General features: G+C 34.2%; 1 pseudogene across 1 annotated transcript; it reads left to right on the top strand.

The window, feature by feature from the left end:
- The first annotated feature begins 464 nt into the window (after nucleotides 1-464).
- Nucleotides 465-3,050, top strand: LOC145303423 (histone H2B, gonadal pseudogene; annotated as a pseudogene). The gene has a single exon (XR_013873713.1). The product of XR_013873713.1 is annotated as a histone H2B, gonadal pseudogene (transcript).
- Nucleotides 3,051-10,753: the final 7,703 nt, after the last annotated feature.

Genomic DNA, 10,753 nt, shown 5'->3' with positions numbered 1-10,753 from the left:
GTGTATATATATACATATATATATATACATATATGTATGTATATTTATTTATGTGTATATATATACATACATATATATACATATATGTATATTTATTTATATGTGTATATATATATACATATATGTATATACATATATGTATGTATATTTATTTATGTGTATATATATACATACATATATATACATATATGTATATTTATTTATATGTGTATATATATATACATATATGTATACATATATATATACATGTATATTTATTTTTTTGTGTATATATATACATATATATACATGTATATTTATTTATGTGTATATATATACATATATATATACATGTATATTTATTTATGTGTATATATATACATATATATATATACATATATGTATATTTGTGTGTATACATATATATATACATATATATGTACATACATATATATATACCCACATATAAACACATATGTACACACACACACATATATATACATACACACACACACAAGTAAGGTAGAAAAGTAACTTATCTTGCATTTGATTACATTTATTTGTTATATATTTGTTTTATTTTGACAGCATTCTCGAATCTGTGTATAGTAATACAAAACCCTAATTTGTACTGCAGCAATTGAAGAAATTATACGAGATTTCGGAAAAGTTTATATTTAGTTGAATTTGATTTAATTTTTGGCTTAGTGTTTTTTGTTTAGTTTTCAATTTTTTTTTTTTTAATTCATTTTATGCAAACAATGTTTCTCAGATTTTTTCTTTTTATCAGTAAAACCTGACTGACCACATTACGATGTTCAATTTTAATAAATGGTAAAATATAAGATAATATTTGTGTGAGTTTGATATATTTTTCGTTGGTGTTTTCTTTGTAACAGCGATTCATCTTTTGTTTTTGCTTTTAAATTCTATAAATACGTTACACATATTGTCGCAGACATTGTGACCTACAAAAGTCACGATACATTACAGTAAACACAATGTGACTCGTCGTATAACTGAATGATTAACAATATTTAATTTATACATTTTTTTCCTTTTGTCAGAATATTAAGACGAATAAAGAAAACTAAAACATTATTTCACACAACAATAGATTGGTCGTTAGTGATGAGGTATTCACTGAAAAGTAATTTTATTTTTATTTCAAGATAAGTTTTCATTTTATTTTTTGGTATTTTGGAGTACGAAAATATTATTGAAATTGATTAAAATTAATAAAAAAAAAAATATCAAATTTGCTTTATTGATCTTTCTTTCGAGTTAATTGTCTATAGAATTTTAAATGTTGCGTTATTCCTTCAATATAAATTTAAAAAACGAAAATGTATTAATCCCGTTTTCAAAAATCGGTAAAAATCATTTAAAAAAAGCACAATTTACTTGAAAGAAAAATCAATGATTTGTTTCCGTGGCCATTAGGATTAACGGTCCGAGCACCTGCTGATATTTTAGCGCTCTTTTCATTTTTCAAATTTCTTTTGTGTTACTTTATGAACCAATGAAAATGTAGCAAACACAGCGCTCTCTGGGAGCCGGTTTTACTAATATATAAAGCATTCGAGCGCGAGTGTATTTACTGAAAAAAGTAAAATGCCTCCTAAACCCGAAGTTAGCTCGAAAGGCGCTAAAAAAGCCGGTAAGGCTAAACCTGCCCGTGATGGCAAGAAAAGGAAAAAGAAGAGGAAGGAAAGTTATTCCATCTACATTTACAAAGTAATGAAACAAGTTCATCCTGACACTGGAATTTCTAGCAAAGCCATGTCTATTATGAACAGTTTTGTTAACGATCTTTTTGAAAGAATCGCTAATGAAGCTAGTCGTCTGTCCCATTACAGCAAGAAAAGAACACTTAGCAGTCGTGAGGTCCAGACCGCTGTCCGTCTCCTTCTCCCTGGTGAGTTGGCTAAACATGCTGTCTCTGAAGGAACTAAAGCTGTCACTAAGTACACCAGCGCCAAGTAAAAACTTTACTTCAAAAAGAAGACAAAATCTCAAAACGGCCCTTTTCAGGGCCACCTATTTTTTCACGAATGTTTCTTCACTTTCTATATTTTAATGCGATTATTCAGTGAATAATTTATTCACACTATAGATTTCATTAATAGGTAATCGTGTAGATTGGCCTTCCTTTATTTACAAAGCCATTTGACGGAAATAACGTCAGACATATTTTTATCTACGGATGGCCAAAACCGTATGGAATAAACCTTTTTTTTTATGTCTTATTCAAACAGTCTTTATTTGAACTTATTTGGGCTTTTTTTTTTTTTTTTTTTTGTATTTATTAACTGTTTTCTTTTTATCAAGCAAAAAGAACGGTACTGGTCGCGGTAAGAGTTCCCTGCCGAACACCCTACAAAAACAATGATGTCTCCCGTTTCTCGCGCAGCCGCAAAGGACATGTTTTAGTTGCCATAGTAACAACACTTTTTATCGACATTGTTTTACTGTTTAAAGACATTACTACACATTTATTAATAATATCTCACTTTTATCGACTTTTTAAAAAAATTTTTTTTACTCTTTTTAAATGACAACGTTAATGTTTATGAATATTGAAATAAAACATTACTACACATTTATTAATATCTTTTTTTTTCTTTACTGTTTATGTGTCAATTTTATCGACTTTTTGGTTATCTTTCAGATGCAAGGTTCATTGTTTACTTGCGGTTTTAACGATGTAAGATTCCGTTGTACGGAAGACCAAATCGGCCAAAATGTCTAATATGTTTTTATTGGCGCTTTTCTTCGTATTTTTAATAACATTTTTTTGCACCATTTACAAGTTCTTTTTACAAATAATTTTTTTAATACTGTAATAGTAAAACAAAGATACATTCATTAATTATACGGAATAAGTATCTCGTAATGTTTTCACACGAGATTTTTTTCCTGTTGATTTCTCTTTTTTTTTTTTTTAATATTAAAATTGATTTAAAGTGATTTTCAAGCCTTTAACATGACGGAGTTTATAATGAAAACCAAATTACCGTTAAAATTAAAATAATCTTTATTAGAAATTTGTAACAAAATTATAAAACTATTAGATTATAATTAAGAACTTTTAATTAAACAACGTGAACATTTTATAATGAGTGTTTTCATGAAATGTATTTTTAATAATAAAAAAGTGAACTTTTTTTACTTAAACTTCATAAAAAAACGTATCCAATATAGAATTTTACTAAAATAATTTTACTATTACAGTATTAAAAAAAATATTTGTAAAAAAAAACTTGTAAATGGTGCAAAGAAATGTTATTAAAAAATACGAAGAAAAGCGCCAATAAAAACATCGTAGACGTATATTATCATTTAAACAGTATATCAATTTAAATATTTAAATTCAGTAAATAAATTTAAATATTTAAATTATGGCCGATTTGGTCTTCCGTACAACGGAATCTTACATCGTTACAATCGCAAGTAAACAAGGAACCTTGCATCTGAAAGATAACCGACTTTTTTTTTTTTTACTGTTTATGTGTCAGTTTTATCGACTTTTTCTTTTCTTATATTGAATATTGAAATAGAAGACATTACTACACATTTATTAATAATATCTTTTTTTTTTTTTTTACTGTTTTACTGTTTGTGTCACTTTTATCGACTTTTTCTTTTATGAAACTTATCGGCGGTTCTTGAAATTTACTTACCACAAAACTTGTCGGCGGTTCTTGAAATTTACTTACCACAAAATGATGATAGAATAATAAATTTACTTACGTTTAATCAATGTTATTTTCTTTTTTAAATAGCATTTTCTTTTTAAATGACGACGTTTTTACTGTTTATGAATATTAAAAGAAAAATAATTACTAAACATTTATTAATAAGAAAATGGGTGCTAGTGCAGTGCACTTATGATCCGCGCTATATTTTAAATCGTATTTCTAAGCTTAAAGTTTAATGTTTTTTTTATTCAATTGTAAGGTTAAAGTAGAGAATAGGTACAAAACACCCTCCCCGTGTTAAGAATGGCTTTTTAAATAATAACGTTATTTCAGCACGGATCAAAAAAAAAAAGATATTAATAAATGTGTAGTAATGTTTTATTTCAATATTCATAAACATTAACGTTGTCATTTAAAAAGAGTAAAAAAGAAAGTTTTAAAAAGTCGATAAAAGTGATTAAAAGTGAGATATTATTAATAAATGTGTAGTAATGTCTTTAAACAGTAAAACAATGTCGATAAAAAGTGTTGTTACTATGGCAACTAAAACATGTCCTTTGCGGCTGCGCGAGAAACGGGAGACATCATTGTTTTTGGAGGGTATTCGGCAGGGAACTCTTACCGCGACCAGTACCAAAAGAACTTTTATAATGAAATATAGGTAAATTTTCAGATTAGGTCCACCTCAACAATTTTCTTTTAAATGGCGACTTCAAAGTTTTTCGATTATGCTGAATACGAAAATTGCATTGAAATTTTGCAGAAATAAGTAGTTATCGAGATATAAAAAGTTGTATTATTCATTTTATTCTTTGGCGACCATTTTTATGCGCGTGCGCCATAAACAAATCTTTGAATGACACTGCACGTGCGTAAAAAAAAAAGATGGCCGCAAAAAAATACACTGCATAATACAACTTTTTATATCTCGATGACTAATTATTTCTGCAAAATTTCATTGCAATTTTCGTATTCAGCAGAGTCGAAAACCTTTAAAAGTTGTCATTTAAAAGGAAATTGTGGAGTTGAACCCTCTTTTGCGGTAATAATAGAATGATAACCTTTACGGAGATGGTCCCAACCCAACGTCTGCCTCGTTCTGAGCTCGGGGAGAGGCCGTCGGACGTAGGCAGTGTCGAGGCAGAAAACTACCCCTTCAATAAAGTGCCCAGTTGTTAACTTAGGGAGAAAAAAAAACCGTTCCAATAAATAGAATTTTTATTTTTTTTATTTTAAACAGTTCAAATAATTAGAATTTTACAAAATAAACAGTTCAAATTTTTGATAATTCAACAGTTCAAATAATTGGAATTTTACAAAATAAACAGTTCAAATAATTAGAATTTAAAAATAAAAAAACAGTCCACATGATTAGAATAGTTCCACGTGGTTAGTTAACGCTGTAAAATTCTGTGATTTGTTTCACAATATTTGTAAAAGCATCTGTCTGTGACATATCGCTTATTTTAGGGTTAGGGTAATTTTCTGACTCGACACCGCCTACGTCAGACGGCCTCTCCCCGAACTCAGAACGAGGCGGACGTCGGGACCATCTCCGTAAAGGATAACCTAATAGAAATAAAGTTCGTTTCATTTTGTTCGATTTTTAAGTTTTATAGGCGCGGACGATTTTTTAGCAGTGATTTTAGCCAGGGTATTGCGACATCGACGTTTACCGAAAGTGGGATAAAATTATAAATTCAAATAAAAACATTGAAAGAAATGCTAACATTTATATTAAGATTGACTTAATTAAATTTATAAGTTCACAAATAAAAATCTGGGTACTGGTCGCGATTAGAGTTCCCTGCCGAACACCCTATAAAAACACTGACTTCTCCCTACGCATGAGCAAAGGACATGTTTTAGTTGCCATAGTAACTAAACGATCATGAATTTTTATCGACTTTGTTTTACTGTTTATGAATATTGAAATAAAAGACATTACTACACATTTATTAATAATATCTCACTTTTAATCACTTTTATCGACTTTTTTTTTTTTTACTGTTTATGTGTCACTTTTATCGACTTTTTCTTTTCTTTTTTAAATAGCATTTTCTCTTAACCCTTATCCTCGAGTGGTCTCTGGGCCTTGATAAGTGGTAAAAAAACCCTTTTCTTTTCGTTTTTATTTATTTTTTTTTTTTTTCAAATAGAATTTCATCAGCAGTGGAGTTTTATTTTTATTTTTTTGAAAAACAATTTTTTTTTTTTTAAATACTGTAAATGTGCATAAAAAAATAGTCAGTTTATTTTTAATTCTTAAGCCCAAAACAATAAGCAATCGTTGCCGCGTCGGCATTTACTTGTAGGGACGCCCTAGGCGACTAACGGCTAGATAATCCCTTTTAATGTTTTTCTAAAACTTTTATCATAATATTATAATCTTAGATAATCGAAACCGTCCCTTAAATTTGAAGAAAACTATGTTTATTTTTACGCTAGTTTTTTTTTTTTTTTTTTTATTACATTTCATCCCAAACAAGGCGCATTGCCACTTTGGTGTAGAGGGCTACTATCAGGGTCAGCAGCTACTGAGGCACTATGTTGGGATTTGGGCAGCAAGATGTCGGTTCATGTTGCACTTGAACTTCTGCATGTCAGTACAGTTAGGGAAGCAGGAACTTGGAATGGAATTCCAGAGTCTAGCGGTTCTGAGGAAGAAACTACTGGAGCAGAAAGATCTTTTACATCTAGGGATCTCTACTGTGTGTGGGTGGGATTTAGCTGCCTGTCGGGTTTGTCGAGGGTGTCTACGTCGTGTGGGAACAAGTGTCTGCAGTTCGTCAGAGCATTCACCATTAAAATACTTGTAGAACAGGCAGAGGGATGCAACGTTTCATCGATGGGACAGAGGCTGAATCTTAGATGCTAGTTCAGGGCCTATCAGATTGGCGACTCTTTTTTGAACCTTGTCTAGGAGCGAGAGACTAGTAGCAGATGGACCAGCCCAAATGTTACAATACTCCATAGATGGGCGAATGGTGGCCTTATAGAGGTACAGGATACTTTCAGATGTCAGTAGTTTTCTAGTGCGGTAGAGAGAGCCTACCTTTTTCGCAGAGGCCCCGGCAATGTTTTCAATATAATTGTTCCAACTCATGTTTCCTGTGAACGTTAGGCCAAGCAGTTTGAAAGATGTACTCTCAGATAAAGAGTCGTTGGCCATTGCTATAGGTGGTAGAGAAGGTTTCTTGTAATTATTGAATGAAACTAGTTTAGTCTTGGCAGCATTGAACGTGACCATCCATTTTTGTCCCCATTCCACTACAGATTGGAGGTCATCCTCTAGTGTTTCTGCCATTTCTTTAGATATGTGTTCATTTGTTTTCCTGTCATGCCTGTTATAGAGTGTAGTGTCATCAGCATATATACCCATCTCAGAGGCAGTTTTGTCGGGGAGGTTATTAATAAATATCAGGAACAATAGAGGTCCAAGGATAGAACCCTGGGGCACCCCCGCATTTATATCATATTGTTTAGATGTACGACCGTCGAGGACAACCTGGATTTTTCTCTTATCTAAGAAGGATTTAATTATGTTAAGTATTCTACCAGTGATACCGTATGATTTAATTTTCCTGAGGAGACACTGGTGCCATACCCTGTCAAAAGCCTTAGATATATCTAGAGCTACCACTCTGCCCTCCTCCGCTTTGTCCAGTGAATGGTATATACGTTCAGAGATTACAGTGAGGATGTCAGCTGTGGAACGGGCATGTCTAAATCCATATTGTTTGTCAGTCAGAAGTTTAGCATCTGTAAGGTGCCGGACTAGAGCATGGTTAATTATGGTCTCAAATATTTTGGTGAAAAGTGGGAGGAGGCTAAGGGGCGATAATTTGATGGGTCAGTTCTTTCGCCAAAATTCTTGAATATTGGTACCACAGAAGCAGTTTTCCAACAGCCCGGAAATCATGATTCATTAAGGCATTTGTTGTAGAGTTTGGAGAGAACTGGAGCTACTTCAGCTGAGCACTTTTTTAATAACACAGCTGGGATGAGATCAGGTCCAGATGCTTTTGAAATGTCAAGGTTTTTTATGATAGCGTGTACCTGAGCAGGGGTGATTTTTAGATCGTCTAGCGTGGCGTCTGTCCGCAAAGGAAAGTCAGGCAGGGGGTGGTTGGTAGGGTCTAGTGTGGAGTTCGAGGCAAACCGGCTGGCAAGCATATTAGCCTTGTCGGTTGCTGAGCAAACAACCTCGTGATTGTTGGTTAGCGGGGGAATGGTTGATTGCCCATTATTTACTACACTGTTGTAGATTTTCCAGAAGTCATGATTTCCTAATTTTTGTGCTTCATTGCGTTTTTTAGTGGTTTCAGTAAATTCTCTCTTAGCTGTCGCTATTTCTTTCTTAACGTTACTTCTAGCTTCTATATACTTCTGTTTGTTTGAACTGGACTTATGTCGGTTAAATCTGCTGTATGCATGCTGCCTTTGTGCAATGGCAGTTGCGCAAGTCGAAGTAAACCATTGGGGAGAGTAGGGCTTGCTATAAAATTTCCGCATGGGAACATGTGCTTCCATTGCTGTTTTGAACCATTCAGTGGTCTCATTTGCGCACTGTTCAGCAGGAAGAGAAAAAAATATTTCCCCATGGGGCATCTCTGATAAGATCTCTGATGGCTTCCCAGTCAGCCTTTTTATAATATCTCGTTGTTTTGAGCACTGGCTCTTCAGTTTTGGGTCTAGAATTTAGGGCGATTTCTACCATTATCACTGCATGGTCCGCGTTCCCGAGTGGGCTGTCAGCATTTGTTGTACAATCCTCGGGAACTGTAGTCAGAAACAAATTTAGAAGTGATGCTTGTTGTTCTTGCTGGTCAGGGAAACGGGTTGGAAACATAACCATTTGTGATAGGGAATGAGATATAGCAAAACTATGTGTTGTGCTGCCCACTGCATCTGTGTGAGTAGAGAATCCAAGCCAGTTTTTGTGGTGAATATTAAAGTCACCAAATACATGTACTTGTGCGCTAGTGTCAAGGGAGAGTGCTGTGTCTAGGCTGACAGAGACTTTGTTTATTATGGTGCAGTCCTGGGTCGAGGGAGAGCGGTAGAGAAAATAAAAGTAGCTAATGTTGTGTTGTATGTTTAGTCTAAAGCACATAAAGGCTTGATCGTCCGTTTCTAGGTTTGTTTCTCTAGTCAGGGGGATGGTGTTACGAATGTAAACTCCAAGTCCGTGCATACGTCTGTCAGAGTCCTTACGGCAGAGTGGGAGATAGCCAGGCATGTTAAAGTAGTTAGAAGGGGATGGAGGAGTGTAGGTTAGTCTCGCTTAGTGCTAAGATATCCGGGGTATTTGTTAGGAGAAATGCTTCAACATCAGTTAAATTAGTTCTAAGCCCACGGATGTTAGTGAATGCAAGCCTCAAGGGAGGAGGCGAGTTGGATTTGTTTGTCCATAGGCCTGGTTTAAGCTTATTTTTTTTATTGTACTGTCATCATGTTTTTAAAGAGTTTCAGTTCGGTGAGGGGGAGCTGAACAAGAAGTTATGCAGGGTATCAGACATGCAACACAAGTAGACCATTTGCTGACCTTTCTTCAACTAGGACTGTGGCCTCGGGAAAGCCCATCGGGGATGAGTGCAGGGTCCCTTTCCATGCGCGACATGGCACTACAAACATCCCGATATTATACAACTGTTGATGGAGCAGCCGCTCTAAGCACTACCAAAGAGTTAGGGTCTCCTGTACTACCAGTCGGAAACAGCAGCCAGGAACTGTCAATCCGGTACCCTCAGCCCATCAGAAGAAGATCACCCCAATCTAATTGCACAGGCATGCGTGGTACTCAAGCACTCCCAAGTGCCCAGTTATGAGGGGTGGGATGTGTCGGGAGTAGGGGAACGGCATTTAATGCCCTAGACAAGAAACAAGATCTACCACTAAGTGTTTTGTCGATTCACTTGTGATAGTGTCTCTGCGCCTGACTAATAGGCAAAGAAGGAGTATGGAAGCCGGCGATAGACAGAGCCTATCTACTCCTTAAGCAATTTAGGTTTGCAGACCGGTAATTTGTTTGAGTCACCAGCTCTAGGAAGGTTGTCGTCCAAGACTGGAGAAGCCTACCTCCCCTATGGTTTAGTTTCAGAGTTTTCCTTCTCCTAGACGGGTGATCTGGGAAGATCTACTGGGTTCATCAGCCCTGAGAGGGTTTGCTCCTCGCCTGGGTCCTACTCCAGGTATTTCTGCGACCCCGCGTGGTTAGTTAATGTTACAGGGTTAGTTTGTAGAGGTTATATATCTAATGAATAGTTACACTCCTCAAAGTGATTTAGGGGCATGCAGTGGAAGCGGTTTTGTGGGGAGGCTTGTTAGAAAAGCGTTAGTGCAGATTAGGACTCTTACCTAGGGTTTTTCCATTTTTTAAACTTTGTAAGTTTAGGTTCAGGATAACGTTATAGTTTGAGTAGGTATTAGGAATTGAGCTAAGAAATTTTGTCCAGTCACTGTATATTTAGGTTTACGAAGGTTAAGGTGTAGGTGCAGTACACTCAGGGTGTAACTGGAGGTACATTTTAAGTTAGGTGTATTTTGTATATATAATTAAGTAATTTTTAATAGTAGATCCCCCACCTCCAAAAAACAACAACAAACAAGCAGCGTTCATCAAATTGCTTCATTGTGCAAAATTCTCGGGCAGAAATATTGTGTTCAAATCTATACGTACATAGCAAGCAATCTATATGAAAATAGATTGCTAGCTATGTACGTACAGATTGGTAAATAAAATTTGTTTTCTTAGGGGTTTTGGGGTCGCTGACAACGAGTCCGATATTCAAACCCGAACTAACTAAGAAATGTTTTTTTTTTTAATTTTATTTTTAAAAATTCAACTAGACTGTACTTTCGCATAACGATTTACTGAACAAAAAATACCGTAAAATTAAATTTCATGTTCCATCTCTGCATAATTATTTCCAAAAGAAAACAATGAAATTAAAAAAAGTAAAAATTTCTTTTGTTTTTGTTTTCGAAATAGAACTTAAACAGTCGAGTTTTTTTTTGTTTTTGTTTTTTTTAACAATTATTTTTTTAAAAAATACTGCATGAAATAAAAA

Source organism: Euprymna scolopes, chromosome 19, assembly GCF_053919585.1.
Source record: "Euprymna scolopes isolate OS-2025 chromosome 19, ASM5391958v1, whole genome shotgun sequence".
Taxonomy (NCBI): Eukaryota; Metazoa; Mollusca; class Cephalopoda; order Sepiida; family Sepiolidae; genus Euprymna; species Euprymna scolopes.
The sequence above is the reverse complement of the archived record's forward strand: the minus strand, read 5'-3'. Positions and strand labels throughout refer to the sequence as shown.